General features: G+C 35.9%; 4 pseudogenes; 1 reads left to right on the top strand and 3 right to left on the bottom strand.

Annotated features, from left to right (window-relative positions):
* Positions 1-3202: 3202 nt before the first annotated feature.
* LOC131052368 (light-independent protochlorophyllide reductase iron-sulfur ATP-binding protein-like) lies at positions 3203-4024 on the bottom strand (annotated as a pseudogene).
* An 8086-nt stretch (positions 4025-12110) lies between these two features.
* Positions 12111-14315, bottom strand: LOC131052381 (photosystem I P700 chlorophyll a apoprotein A2-like; annotated as a pseudogene).
* A 25-nt stretch (positions 14316-14340) lies between these two features.
* On the bottom strand, positions 14341-16585 carry LOC131052367 (photosystem I P700 chlorophyll a apoprotein A1-like; annotated as a pseudogene).
* Positions 16586-19471: 2886 nt separating this feature from the next.
* Positions 19472-20237, top strand: LOC131052365 (NAD(P)H-quinone oxidoreductase subunit 2 A, chloroplastic-like; annotated as a pseudogene).
* The last annotated feature ends 3871 nt before the right edge of the window (positions 20238-24108 follow it).

The following is a 24108-nucleotide window of genomic DNA, read 5'->3' as shown; positions in this document are numbered from 1 at the left end:
ATCCTTATACAGATACTTTGACAATAAATAGTAATCTAATTCAAGGTCGATTATCTTCTTGGATAGCCAAGCATAATTTAGCTCATAGACCTTTGGGTTTTGATTACCAAGGCACGGAAACATTACAAATCAAAGCCAAGGATTGGGTCTCTATAGTCGTTGCTCTAAATGTTTATGGTTTTAATTATCTTCATTCTCAGTGTGCTTATGATGTAGCATCAGGGGGTTCCTTGTTGATGCTGCTAAATTAGTTGTTGTAGCAACTCCATGTCATTATTTAAATAAAAAACGGCTCACAGATATGTTAACTAATTGGTTTACTACAGAAGCAAGACTTGAAAAATTCAAAAATTTAACGAAAAAAAAAAAATACGAGAGGATTTGATGGATTTATGAAAAAAGAAGCAGCAATACTCAAGAGAGAATTGAACAAATTGCAGGAAGATCTAGGAGGTATTAGATACATGACAAAATTGTCTGATATTGTAATAATTCTCAATCAAAAAGGACAATATACTGTTATTCGGGAATGTAGAACTTTGGGAATTCCAGCAATTTGCTTAGTTGATGCAGATTGTGACCCAGATCTCATGGATATCCCAATCCCAGCCAATGATGATGGTAGAGGACCAATTTGCCTGATCCTAAATAAATTAATTTTAGCAATTCGCACGGGTAGACAATTGTACTATGGGAAATTTTAAAGGATTATCTTGATTTGGTACATGGTAAATATGTCTTTTTCATGGGAGATAATCAGCTAGAAGTATCTATAGCAAGATTCTTAATAAGATGTGGAATGATTGTTCATGAAATTGGCATTCCATATATGGATAAACAATATCAAGCACCTCGCCCAGCAGCATATATCGTAATAAAAATAGGCTTTGAAAATAAAAGAACTAGAGCTTGAAGATGAACAAAAAAAGAACGAAGAAGGAATTCTGAAAGGCTTCTTTCGATGGTTCAAAGATGAGAAACAACAATCAGAAGAACAAGAGAAAATACCAGAACAAGGAATAGTGAACGAAGGCGAGGACGAAGCAGAGGAGGACCTCGTAACTAAAGACATACATGTATTTAGTTATCCATATGAAGGAGATTTTCATAGATTTTTAATCAAAGAAGTTATCCATTCTCAAAGACAAAAAGTATCAGTGGTCAACAATTAGATACCTCGACCACAGTCGAATATTTTTGAGAGACTAAAAGAAATGATGCAAAAGCCACATCGCAAGCCAAATCCTAAAAGGGAAATCAAAAAACATGTTTTGATTTCAAGACTCGTAAGATGTTTTGACAAATATCTGGATCTTAGGTTGCCTCGGCTGCAAGCATCACTGCACTTCCACTTGACACCTATCATCTAATAAATGGCTCATCTCACCATGACCTTATGAGAGCACTTATCTTGAGGTGGGCTTCTTACTTATAGGTGTTCAACAATTATCCGCTCCAGACTTGGCTACCCAACATCTACCAAGGACATAATAACCGGTACACCAGAGGTGTGTCCTTTCCAGTCCTCTCGTACTAAGGAACAGATCTCTTAATTATCTAACGCCTACACCAGATGTGGACCAAACTATCTTGCGACGTTCTGGACCCAACTCACGTACCGCTTTAATGGGTGAACAACCCAACCCTTGGAACATGCTACTTCCCCAGGTGGCAAAGAGCTGACATCGAGGTGCCAAACCTTCACATCGATGTGAACTCTTGAGGAAGATCAGCCTGTTATCCCTAGAGTCACTTTTATCCATTGAGTGATGGTCCTTCCACTCAGCACCGTCGGATCACTAAGGCCAACTTTCATCCCTACTCGGCAGGTTGGTCTTGCAGTCAAGCTCCCTTCTTCCTTTGCACTCGAGGATCGATTTCTAGTCGACCTGAGGAAACCTTTGCACACCTCTGTCACCTTTTGGGAGGCCTACGCCCCATAGAAACTATCTACCTGAGACTGTCCATTGGATAGTAGGCTCAGTCACAAGGTTAGACTTTTGGCTCTTCTAGAGTGGTATCTCACTGATGGCTCATGCCCCCTCGAAAGAGGGCCTTCTTCGCCTTCCACCTAAGTTGTACAACAAGACCCCAAAGTCAATCCCATGGAGCAGTAAAGCTTCATAGGGTCTTTTTTTCTAGGTGCAGGTAGTCTGCATCTTCACAGACGTCTATTTCACCGAGTCTCTCTCCGAGACAGTGCCTAGATCATTACGCCTTTCATGCAAGTCAGAACTTACCCAACAAGGAATTTTTCTACCTTAGGACCATTATAGTTATGACCACCATTCATTGGGGCTTCGATCACTAGATTCCCTATCATCAAGTCACCAACTTCCTTAACCTTCAGGCAGTGGGCAGGCATCAGCCCCCATACATCGTCTTACAACTTTGTGGAGACCTGTGTTTTTGGTAAACCATCACCCAATGATGGAAGATCAGTGTATTTTTTAGCAGGTAAACAACTTGATACCTTGATAGATTGATGTTTTAATTCTAGATTTAGCTGAGAAACCACATTAGATGATAAATATCCAAAAAGAACTAAGGAGGGGTGATTTGCATATTCAACCAATTTCTCTTTTTTTCTAGAATGAAAAGTGAAAAAAAATTGTATAGTTTCTTTTCGATCATGAACAGAGAATTCCGGTTTTGGACAATGATATGCCATCACAGCTAACACAGTACCTTCTCCTTGAGTAAAAGCATAATCAAGTCCATTTGCTCTTGCCGCTAGAATTGGGATTCCAATTTCCCAATCTAGCTTGGGTGCCATACCTTCCAAATCCATTTTGATTATCTCTATAGTACAAGTACCTATCCATATGATCATGTTGGGCTCTCTATCTTTTCTTATTAAAATACAAAGTTTTTTTAATCCTTCATAATCATTCAATTAAGCTGAGATGTCTCCTTCTTCCAATTCTACCATTGCATAGTTAGGTTCTCCAAAAATTATTACTCCAAGTGCATTTTGCAAAAAATAACTGCATGTCTTTGTACCCACAACTAAAAAGAAACTATCTTCAATCTTTTGATATAAGAAAGATACACAGCTAATTGGACAAAAAGTATGATAATTAGCTATCTCACATTTGACGGTGAGAGTTTCATCAATTTTCCCTGACATAAATGATTATAACTATGTTGATTAAATCGTCATAAATCCAAGTAAATTTTCCTTATTATTTTGTTGTTTCTCCTACTCAATAGGATTGAGATAAAGGTCAAAGTGCAAACTGAATAATTCCTGATCTCAAATCTCCTTTGGCACAATACCTTCTAGTTGGGACAATATTTTATCTGCTATGTCTAAAAAATATTCACATACATAGTTAAGAGATCGTTCAGATCCAACCATTTCAAATAAGGTTTTTCCCTTGACTCTCAAAACTCGAATATCTTCAATAAGAGGTAACACTTCTATTATGGGCATTAGACAAGCTTCTACATATTTATTGATAAGATCTCTTTTAGATGTACGATTTCCAACCAAACCTGCTAATCACAGTGGACGTGTACGAGTTTTTTCCCTAATAGAAGCAGTAATACGATTAGCTGCAAATAATGCATCAAATCCATTATCTGTAATAATGACACAATAATCTGCATAGTTCAACAGAGCAGCAAAACCTCCACAAACCACATCACCCAATACATCAAATAATATTATATTATATTTGCAAAATGCATTTAATTCTTTTAAGAATTTCACAATCTCTCCTATCACATATCCCCCGCATCCAGCTCCTGCAGGTGGCCCCCCAACTTCCACACAATCTACCCCTCCATAACCTTTATGAATGACATATTCAGACCAAATATCTTCATAAAGATAATCTTTGGACTACAAATTATCTATAGTTGTAGGTATCAAAAATCCTGTCAAAGTAAAAGTACTATCATGTTTGGGATCACATCCAATCTTTAACACTTTTTCACCACGTCTAGCTAGGGCAATTGAAATATTACAACTAGTGGTTGATTTACCAATTCCGCCTTTTCCATAAATTGCTATTTTCATCTTTTCTTGTCCTTTTATTTCTTTTTTATCTTTTGAACTTGTGATTCATTTGATCTAATTTTGAGTTGAACTTTGCCTTATTTATATAATTGTAGCATGTTACATTGTTTGACATTGTTTTTTTTTGTTTTAGCTCCCCCACATCTTAAACCTCATTCTCTCCTGAGTAAATGGAGGAATCCAAGCAAAAGACCCTTCCTCCATTCACAAATCATTACAATTTTATTCATTAATTTGAAGTGGATGGAACTCCCCGCTAATTAACAGTGATTTCTCTGGATAGAACCCATAACAGGGTCTCAAAAAATAAGCAATTTTTTTTTGCTTGTCTCCTCTTTTTGGGTTCACTAGGATTTTTTGTGGTCGAAATTTCAAGCTACCTTGGTAGGAACCTAATACCCTTATTGTCATCTCAGCAAATACTTTTTGTGCCACAAGGAATTGTGATGTGTTTTTATGAGATTGCAGGCCTGTTCATTAGCTCTTATTTGTGGTGCACTCTTTTGTGCAATGTAGGTAGTGGCTATAATAAGTTTGATGAAAAAGGAGTTGTATGCCTTTTTCGCTAGGGATTTCCCAGAAGAAATCATTGTATTTTCCTTGAATTTCGTATGAAGGATATTCAAGTGATCAAAATGGAAGTTCAAGAAGGTATTTTCCCTCGTCGTGTTCTTTATATGGAAATAAAGGGCCACCAAGACATCCCCTTAACTCGTACTGAAGAAAATTTGACCCTGCATGAAATGAGCACCTAAGAATAATAGGCCATAGGCAGATAATGAAGAACCAGAAGATTGGATTACTTGAGAAGCTTGTGCCCATAGAAATTCACGAAGCCACCCATTAATTGTAATGGAACTTTGTGTAAATTTTCCTCCTCTAATATGAGTTACCACTCCCTAATCACTTATACTACCCCAAAAATCAAACTATATTTTCCAACTAAAATGAAATATTACTACCAAAATTGCATTGTACATCCAGAATAATCCTAGGAAGACATGATCCCAAGCAGATACTTGACATGTTCATCCTCTACCAAGCCCATTGCAAGGAAAACAAAAACCAAGATTCTCTTTATTGGGTATTAAACGAGAACAGCGAGCAAATAAAACACCTTTCAGTAATATTAATACAGTCACATGGATAGTAAATGCATGAATATGGTGTACTAAAAAATCTGTAGTTCCTAATGGAATAGGTAACAAATCCACTTTGGCACCTATTGTTATCAAATTGCCACCTCCCCAGGTTAAGCTGGTGCTTGTTGTTGCATCAGGAGCTGTCAAACTGGGTGCTAAAGCATGAGTGTTTTGTATCCATTGAGAAAAGATAGGTTGTAATTGTATAATAGTATCTGAAAACATATCTTTAGGATGTCCTAAATCACTCATAGTATCATTATGAATATATAGACCAAAAATATGGAAACCTAAGAAAATGCATGCCCAGTTGAGGTGTAATACGATTGCATCATGATGTCTCAGAACACAGTCTAAAAGATTGTTGTATTGAGTAGTCAGATCATAGTCTCTATCTCACTATGAATCCGAGTATACATATTGAGCTAAAAAATCATACCTTGAGCATGAAAATATGCTTAGGTCTCTTGGCTAGTCAAGCAAGACAAAAGACGTATATGAGAAAGCACATTATGATAGAAAACCTCATAAGTTTTTGTATGACCAAGTAGAGGATCCTAACCCTCCATAGTATTTTGTGAGTAGAGTAATCCAATTCATGTTTGCACTCAAATTGGCAAAATTGATGTCTCCTTGCGTCATATGGATTCCAAGCATTCATGAACTCAATGATTACTTCTTCCTTATTGCATTATTGATAGAACTCCTCAGGGATCCATATAATGTGATTGATGGTGAAAAAGAAACCACCATCAAACAAAATATTGTTGTTATTGCTTCAACTCATATTCCAAAAAAAATTGATCTAGTTCTAATAACTCCTCCTCGTAGTAAATGAATATTTGATACATTTATTAACACTAAAAAGTTGCTTGCCCCACATCGAGAAAAAGAATTTTCTTTGCTTTTACATAACAAGGGGCTCTACTTGAAAAAAGAGTGGAAATGCTATGATGAATTTGGATTAACTACCAAAGGCATTACTACACGAGATCTAGCAAAACTTGTTGATGAAATATTTCTAATTAGTAGGAGCCAAAATACTTCAGCTATAAACAATGATATAATTGGGGTAGCTTTGTATAGATCAAATTGGGGTCCTTACAATTATAATCTGAAATTCAGTGAATTTTTTAAAGGACTTTCCTATAACGTAGGGAAAGCTATTATACAAAATAAATTAACGTATTTAAAAAATTCCCTAAGGCTTACTCTAGATTTCTAGGGTCGAAGGGCAAACTATTTGTATCAATGGTATTTAAAACCTTCAATTGTCGGAACAACTATGAAAGAGTTTACCATATTCTATCATATTTTGGGTTACTTGGCTAAATTAGTAGCTCAAGATTGTTGGTTTCTTCTAAATCAAATAATGAGAATTGGAGTCCTTTTGATCCTTTCATTGAGAATGATTTCATTCTAGCTTCGAGTCTCTTACAAGGTCTTCTGGAAGAGTTTCCATCGTTGGCAATATATTGGGGTAATTTTGATTACATCACAATTGCTCCTCAATTCAAAATAGATACGATGCAAAAAGGATTATTTTATATACTAGATATAATCATTTTATCTAAAGAATTATGAAATTCCTATGGAGAAGAAAAGGAAACACCTATAGTTTGTGATTCTAGGACTTGGCGTTTTAGTTTTATTCACAGCAATCGATTCAAGCATATGAAAGATATAACAATAGACAATCCTTTATTGGATTATCTTCATCTATTCGGAAGGTTTCAAGAAATACCGAGCCATCTTTCTAGTTTGTATTGGAAGAAATTTTTGATGTCTAGTCCCGACTTCTAGCCTCTTTATACTGCGAAGGATGATATTCTAGAAAGAAAGATAGTTGCTTTCTGGGAAGCAAAATTCTTATACAATAAGTTTCAAAGGATGAGAATATATCAATTTGACACATAATAGTATGCAATGGAGTATAAACCTTTAAATACACCAGTAATCTATCTAGCTCCTCGATTTCTTTGGGATCCCGTGAGTATTCGCTTTCTAAATAACCACTTTGCTTTTGAACAAAGAGAACTTTTTGTTCCTAAAGAACTCGTGAAGAGTATTTATCTTACTTATTATTAAACAAGGGACCTAAAATTCAGTATTAAAAAAATGTTAAAAGCTATTCTAAAGCATAAAAAGGTGAGAAAAATAGCCCTCGGAATGAAAATTCAGACTAATGATGACGATTTAACTCTTAACATTAAAATGGAAGAAAAAGAAAATTTTGAAAATTTCAAACGCTTTCAAGAAATTGGTATCCGATTGAGACGTGTATTACCACATTCCCAATCAGTGATAAGTGAATGTTGTTTCCATGAAAAAACATGGCATGATAAGTTTAAACAACGTTTTCTCAAGGGAGAAAGGGAAAATAGAGATTTATTATCTAATGAATCTCTTATTTATAAAACTCTATCCGAAAGTTATGAATATTTATCAAATTTATTCTTCTCTAATAGAATGTTATTTAAACAAATGATCGATACATTGTTTAAAACAAAATGGCTTTCTCTGAATGCCATTGATTGCTTATTAGCAGAAGGATTGAATAAGAATAAAAAAGCCTAGATCTTTCATTTCAATATAAATTGATATTACGATAATGTAAGAGTAAGCATAATAATAAATATGAACCAAGTCAGTTCGCTTGAACTTGATGAAATATTCTCTACTATGTTTACTCTTTCTTTTTTATTCAAAAGAAATAATCTTTCATTTGATTCTATAGATTCCTATTATTTGTTCAAATTCAATCGGTCTGGATTTTGCAATACTTTGAAAATAATAATTTTGAGTATTTTAGCCCGTATCAAAAAATAAAATCAAATTTATATTATTTCAGTTCGATTTGTTGACATTACGATTTGTTGATATTATAATTGCAATTGAATTGCTCATTCAATAGACATTCTAATATGTCTACCTTGAAGAGGACTCGAACCTCCATGTTGTTTAGCGTGACATTTTGAATGTCACGTATCTACCATTTCACCATCAAGGCATCCAAGAAGCTAATTCTATTTCATGGATCAAATATTTCATAATACAATATTAAGAATCTTGCTAGAGATACTTCTAGCAAATTATCTCCCATGAAAAAGACAGATTTACCACGTACCAAATCAAGAATTTCCTTTAAACTTTCCCATATCCATTCCTCCCTTTCCTCCAAACCTTGGGGTTCAATACCAAATACAAGACAAATCTTTTCAATCCAAGCACGCGTTCCATCTGGACTGATGGGAAAAGGAGCTTCAATTAATTCACATTTTTCACGTCTTATCAAAGTTGTCGATGTCTAACTCAAAAATGGGTTAACACCACAAACATAAACTCCATCAAGCCGAGCCTGCCCTTTTCCTTCATATTATGTAAAAATAAGATCAATCTATCAAAGAACAAAATCTACGAAGGGATTTTTTATTATCAACAAAGTTATTTTTTCTTTTTCTTCTTTTTTCTTTTTCTTCTTTTTTCTTTTCATTCATATTTCCTATTTACTTTTTCTTGAATAAATTCGCTTTTGTGTAGGTCGTCATTTCCGCATTTAAACCCAAAAAATTGGATGGGAGATTAGGACTATTTTTCAGTAGATAGATTGAATAATTCCATTGATATGAATGTTATATATCGGATCAACCTCCAACTATGCCTTTGAACCCTTCTCATATTAGCATAGCGGTGGAAAGAGTACCCTATTGTGCTTGGACTTCAAGTAGTTTAGCTTTAACCATTCTAAAGATTTTCTCTTGTTGGTTGGGATTGATAAGAAAATTTCCCAATCAATTATGAAATGCTATAGTTCTTCCATATTTTTTTCCTTTTAGAAGTAATTCATCGAGATCATGCACTTTTCTATCTACAAAATGTAGTTGGTTGGATCCAGCTAGATTATTCAAATATACAACTCACACACATTCCCTTTCCAAAATAGATCAGTACACCAAGCACCACACTGAGATTTATTATATTTTTTTTTAAACTATTGGTATTTAACCCGAAACCCTCAACAAAGGATAGGGAAATGAAAGAATCAATTACATTTTTCATAGCTCTCCCCTCATAGATAAGGATACTTTTACAAAAAAAATTCTCTGACTTGATTCTACTATTATTCAAATTTTGGATAAGCAGATTTCGAGTACTTAGTAAGTCCCAGGTCCCGCATAATGATAAATAAGGATACAATTATGAAAAAAAAAATTGGTTCAATCTATCTACTTCTCCGAGTGTCGCAAATCTTTCTAACCGAAACAAGTGAAGTATAAGTCCACTATTTTGGATCAGCCCCTCCCCTATTGGCTCAACAAGAAAATTGATAGAGGGGGGTCTTTAAAATCCCAAAGAATACAGATTTTGGTCTCCGAGATCAAACAAATGGATTAGCAAATATAAGTGCCAAAGCTACAACTAATCCATAAATAGTTAAAGCTTCCATAAAAGCTAAACTTATTAGTAAGTAGCCTTGTATTTTACCCTCCGCCTCTAGTTGTCTCACAATATCTTCAACAGCTTGTCCCGCAGCAGTGCCTTGACCAATACCAGGTCCAATAGAAGCAAGGCCTACGGATAATCTAGCAACAATGAAGGAAGAAGCATAAATCAAAGGATTCATGGTAATATCCTCTTAGGTTAGTGAATTTTATGGACATACTAGCCCAAAAGCCTCTCAAGCACAAGCATTTACTTTTCTAGTTAGAGACCAATGTCTTGGAGCTAGTGTGGGGTTTTCCCAAGGGCCTACTAGTTTAGGTAAATATCTTATGTGTTCTCCTACTGGAGAAATTATTTTTGGAGGGGAAACGTTGCATTTTTGGGACCTTTGTGCTCCCTGGTTGGAACCTCTAAGAGGTCCTAATGGTTTGGACTTGAGTAAGCTAAAAAAAGACATACAACCTTAGCAAGAACGATGTTCAACAGAATATATGACTCATGCTCCTTTAGGTTCTTTAAATTTTGTAGATGTTGTAGCTATCGAGATTAATATGGTCAATTATGTCTCACCTTGAAGTTGGTTAGCCACCTCTCATTTTGTTCTAGGATTTTTGTTTTTCATAGGTCATTTGTGGCATGCAGGAAGAGCTCATGCAACTGCAACAGGATTTGAGAAAGGAATTGATCATGATTTTGAACTTGTTCTTTCCATGACCCCTCTTAATTAAACCAGAGATAAAACTAGATATTGTTTTTATTGAAAGGTGGGATAGTGATATCCTTTGCCCTTATTCTTCCAGCTGAATCCTTGTTGCTTGGCTATATTCTATAGCCGAGCATTTTTTTGGCACTGAACTAAGTTCTATCTAGGATTTTTCTTTTTTGTAAGTTAGGTTTAGCTGTTCAACGAACAAAAGGAGAGAGAGGGATTCGAACCCTCAATAGTTTTTGAACTATATTGGTTTTCAAGACCAGAGCCATCAACCACTCGGTCATCTCTCTCGAATTAGCATAACTCATTTTATGCTGATAGATAATATCTATATATAGGGCTATTAGTTATATATATCATGATGATAAAAATAAAATATATTCTTTTATACTAAAAGAAAAAAATTATAATTTCGATTTATTTATGATCAAATAAAAATGTGTAGTGCATTTTACTCAAAATTGATCAGATAGGGACCGAATGGTATAGCCTTTTGAATCTGTTGGAAACTTTTTAAGATCACAACCATGACTATTGCATTCCAATCATCTATGTTTGCATTAATTCCAATTTCAACTATACTAGTGATTGGTGTACCTGTCGCACTTGCCTCTCCTAATGGTTGGTCAAGTAACAAAAATGTACTATTTTTAGGCGTATCATTATAGATTGGATTAGTATTTTTAGTAGGTATTCTAAATTCTTTCATATCTTAAGAAATGTTTTAAGATCTTTTGGGTTTCAAATTTCCCTCTCCCCCCTCTCTAGGGGGCATCATAAATTATTCACAAGGGAATTTACCACAATTTAAAAAAACCAAGTAATGAGAGTACTCAAGGGAGAGGTTTTTTTATTAGTATGATTGATAATTGATCAATCAGTCTATTCAAATTGAAAAATTTACATAAATAGAATGGTAATATATGGGTATATATTCTACCCATATAATGAGTCAAATGAAGGTATAGTTGAATGGTACAATTTCTCCTTGCCAAGGAGAAGATGCGGGTTTGATTCCCGCTACCCGCCCATCTGTAGTATAGAATAGAATTATAAAATAGTTATTTTTTTAGTCATATTTTTATCTTCTTTATACATAAGGCCAAGATAAATGGGATGAACCATCCTTTTTAGATATAAAAACTTATTGTGTCTTTGCAGAGATGGGATTTGAACCCATGACTTCAAGGCTATGAGCCTTACGAGCTACCAAACTACTCTACTCCACGCTATCCCCTCATATTACCTTTGTTATAATACCCCAAAATGGGTACATCGGGCAATCCCTTGGGTATGTTATTCTCCCTCCCCCTATATAGAGAGGGAGAATAGCATAATAATAACTTTATTTTTTAACCTACCAACTCAATTTGGTTACCCAGCCAACAAACATACGTGATCCATTTCAGGTATTATATATCTGGATAATTCAAAGTCTCTATAATTGGCTCTAGGTCTTCCAGTCTTCAAACAACGTCGATGAAGATGTGTAGGTGCACTATTACGCAGTAGAGATTGTAATTTTCTATAAATATCCAATTTATCATCCAGTGATGAGACTTCGCTCATCTCTTTTTTCAAAGATTGGCAAAGCAAATTATATTTCCTTTCCAATCTTTGTTTCTTTTTCTCTCTTTGAATGAGACTTTTTCTTTCCATAATGATTCAACTAGTTTTTATAAAAATATAGATCAAATTTGAGATGGAGAAGTATTACGAGGATTACTCTTTCTTTTGACGCATAGAGATTAGATAGAAAAATTAAATATTTGAATAAAATGAAAAATAATTAACCAAATTTGCCTGATGTAGAGACGATTAAGAAAGTTGCATAGGTGAATATATAGCCTACTGAAAAGTAAGCTAATCCAACTAATCATGCTGGAACAATGGAAAGAGCTGTCGGCTTATCCCTCCATAGAACTAAGTTAGCCAAAGGTGTGCGTTCATGAGCCCATGCAAGAGTTTCAATCAGTTTTTGCCAATATCCACGCCAAGAAATAAGAAACTTAAATCCAGTAGCCCAAACAAGATGCCCAAATAAGAACATCGACGCCCATATAGATAAAATATTCATACCAAAAGGATTGTATCCATTAATTAGTTGTGAAGAATTTAACCAAAGATAATCTCTTAACCATCCCATTAAATAAGTGGAAGACTCATTAAATTCAGTTATATTTCCCTGCCATAAGGTGATATGCTTCCAATACCAATAGAAAGTAACCCATCCAATGGTGTTCAACATCCAGAAAACTACTAAATAAAAAGCATCCTAGGCCGAAATATCGCAAGTATTGCCCTGCCCCGGACCATCACAAGGAAAACTATAACCAAAATCTTTCTTATCAAGCATTAGCTTAGAACTACGCGCATTTAAAGCACCTTTTACTAAAATCAATGTAGTTGTATACAAACCTAGAGCAATAGCATGATGAACCAAAAAGTCTCCAGGACCAATTGTTAAGAATAGTAAATTTTTATTATTGTTAATAGCACTCAACCAACCGGGTAACCATAAGATTTTGCCAGCATTGAATGTTGGATCATTTATTGAAGATAAGAGTACATCAAAACCATATAAGGTCTTACCATGAGAAGATTGCATCCATTGATCAAATATGGGTTCAATCAAGATTTTCATTTCTAGAGTACCAAAAGCAAGCATAACATCTTTATGAACATAAAGTCCCCAGGTATGAAAACCTAGGAATAAACTAACCCAACTCAAATGAGAGATTATGGCTTCCTTATGCTCCAACATTCTCGCCAGTACATTATCCTTATTCTGTTCTAGATTATAATCTCTAATGAGAAATATAGCTCCATGAGAAAATGCCCCTATCATAATGAATCCAACAATGTATTGATGATGAGTATACAATGCAACTTGGGTAGTAAAATCTTGTGCTATGAATGCATAGGCAGGTAAAGAATACATGTGTTGAGCTACCAAGGAAGTAACAACTCCAAAAGAAGCTAGAGAAAGACCTAATTGAAAGTGAAGAGAATTATTGATTGTGTTGTAAAGACCCTTATGCCCACATCCTAATAAGCCTTTTGGAGGAACATGTGCTTCTAAAATATCTTTTATATTGTGTCCAATCCCAAAGTTGGTTTTATACATATGACCAGCAATGAAAAACACAAATGCAATAGCTAAATGATGATGCACAATATCAGTTAGCCACAAACTTTGATTTTTTGGGTGAAATCCCCCGAGAAGAGTTAGAATAGCAATTCACACCCCTTTAGTAGTACCAAATAAATGACTAATGGAATCAGGATTTTAAGCATAAAGATTCCATTGACCTGTAAAAAATGGTTCCAACTCTTCTGGATGTGGTAATACATCTAAAAAATTATCCCATCTTATGTGTTCTCCTCTTGATTCAGGAATAGTGACATAAACTAAATGCCCTGTCCAAGCCAAAGAACTAACTCCAAAAAGCCCTGACAAATGATGATTGAGATGAGATTCGGCATTTATAAACCATGAAATACTTGGTTTCCATTGAGTTTGTAGATGCAACCAACCCACTGTTAAAAATAGAGCAAAAAGAAATAGCAAGAAAATAGCTCCAATATAAAGATCTTCATTAGTGTGTAAGCCAATTGTATACCACCACTGGTAAACACCAGAATAAGCAATATTGACCAGACCGGGGCTACCTCCTCGGGTAAAGGATTCTATGGCCAGCTGACCAAAATGAGGATCCCAAATTGCATGAGAAATAGGTCTTACATGTAAGGGGTCATGGATCTATGCTTCAAAATTGCCTTGCCAAGCTACGTGGAACAAATTACCAGAGGTCCACAGAAAGATTATAGCTAGCTGATCAAAGTGAGAAGCAAAAATCTTTTGATAAAGATGTTCTTCAGTAATATCATCTTGACTCTCAAAGTCATGTGCAGTAGCAATACCAAACCAAATACGACGAGTAGTTGGGTCCTGGGCCAAGCCTTGGCTGAAATTTGGAAATCTTGATGCCATAATGCTTTTCAAATCATCCTAGTCATTATTCTACTGCAATAATTCTTGCTAGGAAGAATGCCCATGTTGTGACGATTCCACCCAGAAGGTAATGAGCTACTCCTACATCATGTCCTTGGACAATACTTAAGGCTCTGGGCTGGATAGCAGGAGCAACTTTTAATTTATTATGAGCCCAAACAATAGATTCAATAAGTTCTTGCCAATATCCACAGCCACTAAATAGGAACATTAAACTAAAGGCCCAAATGAAATGAGCACCTAAGAATAAAAGGCCATAGGTAGATAATGAAGAACCATAAGACTGGATTACTTGAGAAGCTTGTGCCCATAGAAAGTCATGAAGCCACCCATTAATTGTAATGGAACTCTGTGCAAAGTTTCCTCCTGTAATATGAGTTACCACTCCCTGATCACTTACACTACCCCAAACATCAGACTACATTTTCCTACTAAAATGAAATATTACTACCGAAATTGCATTGTACATCCAGAATAGTCCTAGGAAGACATTATCCTAGGTAGATACTTGACATGTTCCTCCTCTACCAGGCCCATCGCAAGGAAAATGAAAACCAAGATTCTCTTTATCGGGTATTAAACGAGAACTATGAGCAAATAAAACACCTTTCAATAATATTAATAAAGTCATATGGATAGTAAATGCATGAATATGATATAAATCCGCAGTTCCTAATGGAATAGGTAACAAAGCTACTTTGGCACCTACTGCTATCAAATCGCCACCTCCCCAGGTTAATCTGGTGCTTGTTGTTGCATTAGGAGCTGTCAAACTAGGTGCTAAAGCATGAGTGTTTTGTATCCATTGAGCAAAGATAGGTTGTAATTGTATAGCAGTATCTGAAAACATATCTTTAGGACGTCCTAAAGCACTCATAGTATCATTATGAATATATAGACCAAAACTATGGAAACCTAAGAAAATACATGCCTAGTTGAGGTGTGATACAATTGCATCACGATGTCTCTGAACACGGTCTAAAGATTGTTGTATTGAGTAGTCGATTCATAGTCTCTTACCATAAAATTAGCTGCATGTGCAGCAACACCAACTATGAGAAATCCACCAATCCATATATGGTGTGTGAACGGAGAGAGTTAGGTACCATAGTCAGTAGCTAGATATGGATAGGGAGGCATAAAATACATATGGTGAGATATGACAATAGTTAAAGACCCTAACATGGCTAGGTTAAGAGCTAATTGAGCATGCCATAAAGTAGTTAAGATCTTGCAAAGACCTTTATGTCCTTCCCTTGTAAATGGACCTTTATGAGCTTCCAAAATATCCTTGAGGTTATGACCAATAACCCAACTGGTTCTATACATATGACCAGCGATTAGAAAAAGAACTGCAATAGCCAAATGGTGGTGTGCAGTATCAGTCAACCATAGACCCCCTGTTACTAGGTTGACTCCTTCGCAAAAAGTCAAAAATTTTGAATATTCCGACCAATTCAAGGAGAAAATGGGGTCAATCCCTTAGCAAAATTGGGATAAAGTTGAGATTAAATCTCATGATTTAAAATAAACTCATGAGAAAGTGGTATCTCTTTAGGGTCCCCTCCAACATCTAAGAGTTGATTAATAGGTAAAGAAATGTGTATTTGGTGTCCTGCCCAAGATAGAGAGCTAAGTCCTAGTAACCCTGCTAAATGGTGGTTCAACATTGATTCTACATCTTCGAACCAAGTCAATTTTGGAGTAGCTTTGTGATAATGGAACCAATCAGCAAAAAGCATTAACACTGCAAAGATCAATGCACCAATTGTGGTGTAGTAAAGTTGCAATTCACTAGTTATTCCAGATGCTCGCCAAATATGGAAGAACCCAAAGGTTATTTGTATTCCTCAAAAACCTCCACCCACATCTCCATTCAAAATTTCCTGGCCTAATATCGGCCAAACTACTTGAGCACTAGGTTTAATATGAGTAGGATTGCCTAGCCATGCTTCATAATTGGAGAAGCGAGTGTCGTGAAAGTACATCCCACTTAGCCAAATAAATATTATCGCTAATTGACCTAAATCAGCACTAAATACTTTGCGGGAGATCTCTTCCAAATTATTGGTATGGCTATCAAAATCGTGAGCATCAGCATATAGGTTCCAGATCCAGGTGGTAGTATTAGGTCCCTTAGCTAGTGTCTTTGAGAAATGACAAGGTTTAGCCCATTTTTCAAAAGAGGTTTTAACAGGATCCCTATCTACTATGATCTTTGCTTCTAGTTTTGGTGAATGAATGGTCATTGACTTCTCTTTCTAGACGAGACATCAGAAAAAACCCACCAAATTAAAAAAAAAAAAAAAAAAGATATATTATCAACTTGTTCCTCTCTTTATTTCCCAGTTCAAAACAAGAGAGATTATGATAGGAAAGTCGATTTGAGACAGGAGTTCATATTTATTATGACATATCTGATAGGTGCTTAATGGATGTTTGTGAGATATAAAACGTCTTTCTCGTCTAGTGGTAAAAATAGATATCAATATTAATACAATCATTATCTTCATATCTACATTTATTTATCCATATCTCTGGACCCATATGTTATAGATCACTTTTATAACTCAAAAGAACTTTGAATTGCTAAATTATTAATGAATCTTTAATAAATTATATCTCTAGATGGGATTTACCCATAGAAAAAAGATTTTTTCTTTAATGATCCATAGAAAGTATTCTTTGTTTTATTTTAGACATATTTTTTATAATGACAATGCAATAAGAGAAGCTAATTCTCTCGAATAGTATGAAAAATGGATTTATCCTATCTGGATAAATTTCATACTCTTGAGAATTTCGTAGATAATAATCGAGACATTTTCATTCTCCATAATGTCCTATAATCTTTAACTGATTTTGTTCTTCGATATAATTGCTTGGAGCAAGCGCTATAGCTTGTTTCCAATACTCAGTAGCTTGATCAAACCAAGCTTCAACAATTTTAGGATCTCCCTGTTGAATGGCTTGTTCTCCTCAGTCGAGATAGATCAACTTCTAAAAAATTTCTTCCCTTAGAACCATACTTGATAATTTCCTACCTCATACGGCTCAATTAACTATTCTTTAGTCCTTTACCCAAACTTCCAAAATAGAAGAAATACGTTCAGGTTAACCGAAAGAACAGAATGGGCCAATGACATGAGTTTCAAACTTCACTTTCGATAAATGATCAGGTTTTCTCCTTTCTCCCACCCTAAACAAGAAGTATTCCAAATAAAGAGATCTACTTCAGATTATCCAGAGAAAAATATTTTTAGGAGGTAACTATCTATGTTCTATATAGAAATTTTGAAGAATACTTTCCTACCAGGAAAGTACTTCACATCTTTAGGATCCGAAAAATAAAGTTAACAAAACTAAATGACCTAGTTAAATATATTATTCGAATACTTAATATATAATGTATTCAACAAACCTAAACTATCTAGTATAATATAGTATTGGATTTAGGGAAATAATTATTTATTTATTTTATTGTTTGCCTTGATGGTGAAATGACAGACATGTTGATAACTCAATGATGAACAATAAGTACCAAACCGGTAGTTAGAGGGGGGGGTGAATCAGTATAGTCACAAAAACTTTTCCCGAACCGGTTTGATTGCAAACAGTGCAAATGTCTGACAGACAGTCACACCGGTCTAAAACAAAGTGCAACCGGTAAAGCTAAGAATGACTGTGACAAGCATTAACTGGTTAATCACTTAGCTTTCCACTCAACTTAATACTACACTTCCATTTCACCCTTATGCATGAATAGGTAATCTATCATCAGAAATATATTAACAGCTAGCTTAGCATGATTTACCTTCACACACAAATCACTTAAATCATCACATGAAAAATACTACACATGACATAGATTTTTCACGTGGAAACCCAACTAGGAAAAACCACAATGGGGATGAATACCCACAAGTTTCTTTTGAACTCTTTAGAAGTCTACTCTGTTAGGAGCCTAGTCTGGTTAAAGACTGTTACAACAGGTTCTGCTAGGAACCGATCCTGTTAGAGATCACCCGGTTAAGGGATGGCTAAATACCCAGTTAAGGGTTAAACCCTATTAGAGGTTACCTTGTTAGAGGATTTCAAGAACTAAATGAGTTTGATTCACCCTATTAAAGGATTTACAACAAGCTGGTTAAAGCTACCCGGTTAAGGGATTTTCCAACTGTTGAAGTGGTTAAAGATCAACAGGTATTACAATGATCTGATAATAGCACTCAATGCCTAATGCAGATCCGTTTAAGTTCCTTCCTTCTGCACACACACTATTCAGGAATCAATCCTCTTATCTCATTTGGTCTAGCAAGAATCATGTATCTCTACACTTAGATACACACACACCATTTGTCAACAACCTCAATATTAAACACAACATTGACCTTATAGGAAACAGATAGGTCGGTAGCATAAACCCTAAACCCTAAACATTTAGGTTAAGCAATTTAGGCGGTTCAGTCTTGGCCATTGAACACTTTGCATTTGAATAAAACGGTCTTGAACAGATCTCAAGATATTCTCCATCATTCGTTCTTCACCATTTTATGGAGGCGATAACCCATCATGCGTTCTCCACCATTTGCAAAGACTTTGCACATTCCCGAGGTAGATAGGATGAATCTCCTTCATGCAAGATCCTTCACGTGCCCAAGGCTGACGTGGTAACATGATCTGATCTTGATTATAATGCTAGCTCATCACACAATGCCATCGGTTGAATCACATAGGCTTGGAACACTTCAACCGGAAACCCTTAAGCTAAGACTACCAACCAGTAGTCATACCATATTAAGCCTTACTAGAAAACATTCCATATGCTGGTTCACATTCCATCATACCGGTTCACTTGGACAAACATACTACTTCACCTATTGCTCATATACTGGTTTATACCGCTATACCGGTTCTCTTTGCCAGTTGCTTAGCTTTAATATACCTGTTCACTTCTTTGCACATATATTAGTTCACCATATTATATCGGTTCACTTTTCAGCATATTGCCAGTTCACTCTCCTGTATATTGACATCAATGACAACATAATATCATCATGTCAACATACTCTACACAAATGCCAACACACGGGAGACCAAAATAGTCTTGTCTCAGTAGACACATGCACCGCAAAATGGCCTGTATACCCTGCATACCCCACATATCTCACATGTGCTTGCTAAAACATTTTCTCCTCTTCTATAGAAGTTCCATTTTTCCAGAATGTATCCTAATTTTTCAGCCTATTCTTTCTTCTAGTGATCAACTTCATTTCTGATCAGAAAAAGACAACTTGGTTTTATTTCATCTCTTTAACAAGTATAGTGCTAAGCACAACCTTTTTGTTATTTCAATGGAGAGAAGAACCTACAATCAGTTTTTTTGGTAATTTCCAAACAAACAATTTTAATAAAATATTTTGGTTTCTCATTTTATTATGTTCCACTTTATGTATTCCTCTATCTGTGGAATACATTCAATCTATAGAAATGGTTGTAACAGAGTTTTTGTTATTCATATTAACAACTACTCTAGGAGGAATATTTTTATGTGGTGCTAATGATTTAACAACTATCTTTGTATCTTTAGAATGTTTAAGTCTATGTTCTTATCTATTACCTGGATATACCAAAAGAGATGTACGGTCTAATGAGGCTGCTATGAAATATTTACTTATGGGTGGAACAAGTTCTTCTATTATTTCATATGGTCTTTCTTGGCTATATGGTCTATCTAGAGGAGAGATTGAACTTCAAGAAATAGCCAATGGTCTTATAAATATACAAATGTATAACTCTCTAGGAATTTGGATTGTACTTCTATCTATAATGGTAGGAATTTCATTCAAGCTTTCTCTAGTTCCTTTTCATCAATGGACCCTCGATGTATATGGAGTGTGATTCGTTTTAAAAATTATGACATTTCTAAATCTCTTTTTTAGAGATGTTTCTATTTATAAAAAACTCTATAGACATGTGGAAAAAAGATTGTTATTCCCACTTGGGCTAAGACGTCACTTTTACCAAAAAATCAATTTAATTCAATTAAGGTAAAGCAAAGTAAGAAACAAACTAAATTGTTTGATTGAATCAACAAATAGCTTTTACAAGTTAGTTATTACGAGCAGTTTTTACAAAGGATCAGATTAATGATGTGTACAATATTTTTATTCTTTATGAAGGAGATACGTTAATAACTCTGTTATACTTAAGATTAAAATCTGATGATATAATTCAAGGTCTTCCTAAAGTTGAACAATTGTTAGAAGCCCACTCAAATACTTCAATATCAAAAAATCAAAAAAACAGATTTCAAAAATTGAACAGATGCCTAGCAATATTTTTCGGAAACTTTTGGGGGTCATTCACCAGTGTTAGAATGACTATGGAGGATAGTCAGAATCAGTTGGTCAATTAAATTCAAAAGGTTTATCGATCCCAGGGGGTGAAAATTTATGATAAAAATATAAAAATTATTGTGCGCTAAATTACATCAAAAGGAAAAGTCTTCTCAATGCTCTAACACCTGCACCGGATATGGACCGAACTATCTCATGATGTTCTGAACCTAGCTCACGTACCGCTTTAATGGGCGAATAGCCCAACCCTTGGAACATACTACCACCCCAAGTGGTGAAGAGTTGACATCGAGGTGCCAAACCTTCTCGTCGATGTGAACTCTTGGGGAAGATTGGCATGTTATCCCTAGAGTAACTTTTATCCATTGAGCGATGACCCTTCCACTTGGCACCGTCGGATCACTAAAGCCAACTTTCGTCCCTACTCGACAGGTTAGTCTTACAATCAAGCTCCCTTCTGCCTTTGCACTCGAGGACTAATTTTTGGCCAGCCCAAGGAAACCTTTGCATGCCCCTGTTATCTTTTGGGAGGCCTACGCCGCATAGAAATTGTCTACCTGAGATTGTCCCTTGGACAGTAGGTTCAATCACAAGGTTAGACTTCTAGCTCTTCTAGAGTGATATCTCACTGATGGATCATGCCCCCCTGAAAGAGGGCCTTCTTCACCTTCCACCTAAGCTGCACAACAAGAGCCCAAAGTCAATCTCAAGGAATAGTAAGGATTCATAGGGTCTTTCTGTGTAGGTGTAGGTAGTCTGCATCTTCACAGACATATATATTTCATTGAGTCTCTCTCCAAGATAGTGCCCAGATCATTACGCCTTCCGTGCAGGTTGAAACCTACTCAACAAGGAATTTCTCTACCTTAGGACCATTATAGTTATGGCCACCATTCACCAAGGCTTCGGTCACTGGCTTCCCTATCATTAGGTCACAAAATTCCTTAACCTTTCGGCACTAGGCAGGCGTCAACCCCCATACATCATCTTACAACTTTGCAGAGACCTATTTTTTGGGTAAAAGATCACCCGGCCTGGTCACTACAACCTCTTTTGTACAAGGAGGCACCCCTTCTCCTGAAGTTACAAAGCTATTTTATCGAGTTCCTTAGAGAGAGTTATCTCGCACCCCTAGGTATTCTCTACCTACCTACCTATGTCGGTTTCAGGTATAGGTACCCATTTATTGAAGGTCGTTAGAGATTTTCTTGGGAGTATGACGTGGGTTACCCAATGTCAAAACACACTGGAATTCATCAGACATCGGCTCAAGGTATTTTCTCTACCTCATTCTCACCCTGCTTTTTCAAGGTCACCTTCTAATCTTATACCGCAAACTAGAAAGACGGCTAACTTAGCCTACTTCATCCCTTGGGACCAACAAAAGGTAGTACAATAATTTTAACCTGTTGTCCATCAACTACACTTTTTGGCCTGATCTTAGGCCTTGAATCACCCTCTATGGATGAACCTTGTGAAGGAATCCTTAGGTTTTTGGGGCATTGGATTCTCACTAATGTTTGCGTTACTCAAGCCGACATTCTCACTTCCACCTCATCCACACCTTCTCACACAGACACTTTCCTCTGAGGTGGAACGCTCCCCTAACGATGCATTTTTTATTACATCCCACAGCTTTGGCAAATCACTTAGTCTCGATCATCTTCGGTGCAAGAGCACTCAAGCAGTAAGTTATTATGCACTCTTTCAAGGATCATTGCTTCTAGGCGAACCTCTTGGCTATCTTTGCACTCCTACCTCCTTCATCACTCAGCGATCATTTAGGGGCCTAAGCTGGTGATCTAGGTTGTTTCCCTCTTGATGATGAAGCTTATCCCCCATCGTCTCATTGGTTGACCCTTGTTTATCTCTAGTATTCAGAGTTTATCTCCATTTGGTACCGCTCACGTAGCCCGCACCAAAACAATGCTTTACCCCTAGAAGATCTAGTCAACCATTGTGCCTCAACGCATTTCGAGGAGAACCAACTAGCTCTGGGTTTGAAGAGTGTCTTGAGATTCAGGCGATTGTGGATGATATCACTAGTAAATATGCTCCTCCTCATGTAAATATATTTTATTGGGTTGGGGGAATCACACTGACTTCTTTTTTGGTACAAGTAGCTACCGGTTTTGCTATGACTTTTTACTATCATCCCATCATTCTAGAAGCTTTTGCCTCTACTCAATACATAATGACTAAAGTTAACTTCAGTTGGCTAATCCAATTGGTCCATCGATGGTCAGAAATTATGATGGTTTTAATGATGATATTACATGTATTTCACGTTTATTTAACAGGTGGGTTCAAAAAACCTCATGAATTAACTTGGGTTACAGGTGTAATTCTAGTCATATTAACTGTATCTTTTGGTGTAACTAGTTATTCTTTGCCCTCGGATCAAATTGGTTATTGGGTAGTGAAAATAGTGACTGGTGTGCCTAATTCCATTCTATTAATAGGAACTCCTTTGGTAGAGTTATTACACGGGAGTGCTAGTGCGGGTCAATCTACCTTGACCCATTTTTATAGTTTACACATTTTCATATTACCCCTTTGGGTCTGGGCTAAGAAATGATGGGTGCCTGAGTTGTGCCCCTGATTTTATGGATCGGTACCTACCAGACCAATATATGTTTCCAGAATTGATTGAACAAACTAAATTTTGAATTAATCAGTGCCTTTAGAATAGTAGGGCCATAGAATTGTAGGGGCCCTCCCACCCTTAATTAATTAACCTGCTAGAGTAACCGAAAGTTGTAGGTTGGTTGGTTCCTATTATAGGTTGGCTTGTTGGATTAGTTGCTACTTTGTGTATAATGATGGAATTATATTATATATGTGACATGAAAGCGGCGGTCAAACAACAACTATATCCACCTGGAATCCCAGCAGGTGGGTGTTCATTGGGACGGTTCATTGGGCCCCAACCTTCTATAGTTGGGGTAGGTGGGAGGACAAAAGGGGGCCAAGAAGTTGATATATTAACTGGTTATTTTTGGAATTCTAATCCCACCCACCAACTGTTAGCCAAGTGGTTCCAAGGGAGTGGATTAAGAATCCACCACGCATGGGTTCGATCCCTGTCGTTCGCTTGGTAAAAAAATTTTACCAGATTCAATTCATTGTAATTTTCTATCATGAAGCAAATGATGAGTGATTGATGATACATTATGTTATATGTATGTATGTATGTATATATACACATATAACAAATGTTATGTATGTATGTTGATATATACATATAACAAAATATAAGAAGAAAATACAGATATTTGAAAAAAGAACAAACTCAATCGATGGGAGGATTGGGATCTTTTCAAAACTATTTCCTTGGTTTTCCATTGATTCATTGAAATAACCATACACGGCATCACATATAACATATAAAAAGCATTCATTTGTAGGCAATA

This window comes from Cryptomeria japonica, chromosome 9 (assembly GCF_030272615.1).
Source record: "Cryptomeria japonica chromosome 9, Sugi_1.0, whole genome shotgun sequence".
Lineage (NCBI taxonomy): Eukaryota > Viridiplantae > Streptophyta > Pinopsida > Cupressales > Cupressaceae > Cryptomeria > Cryptomeria japonica.
This window is presented reverse-complemented; position numbering and strand designations above follow the sequence as displayed.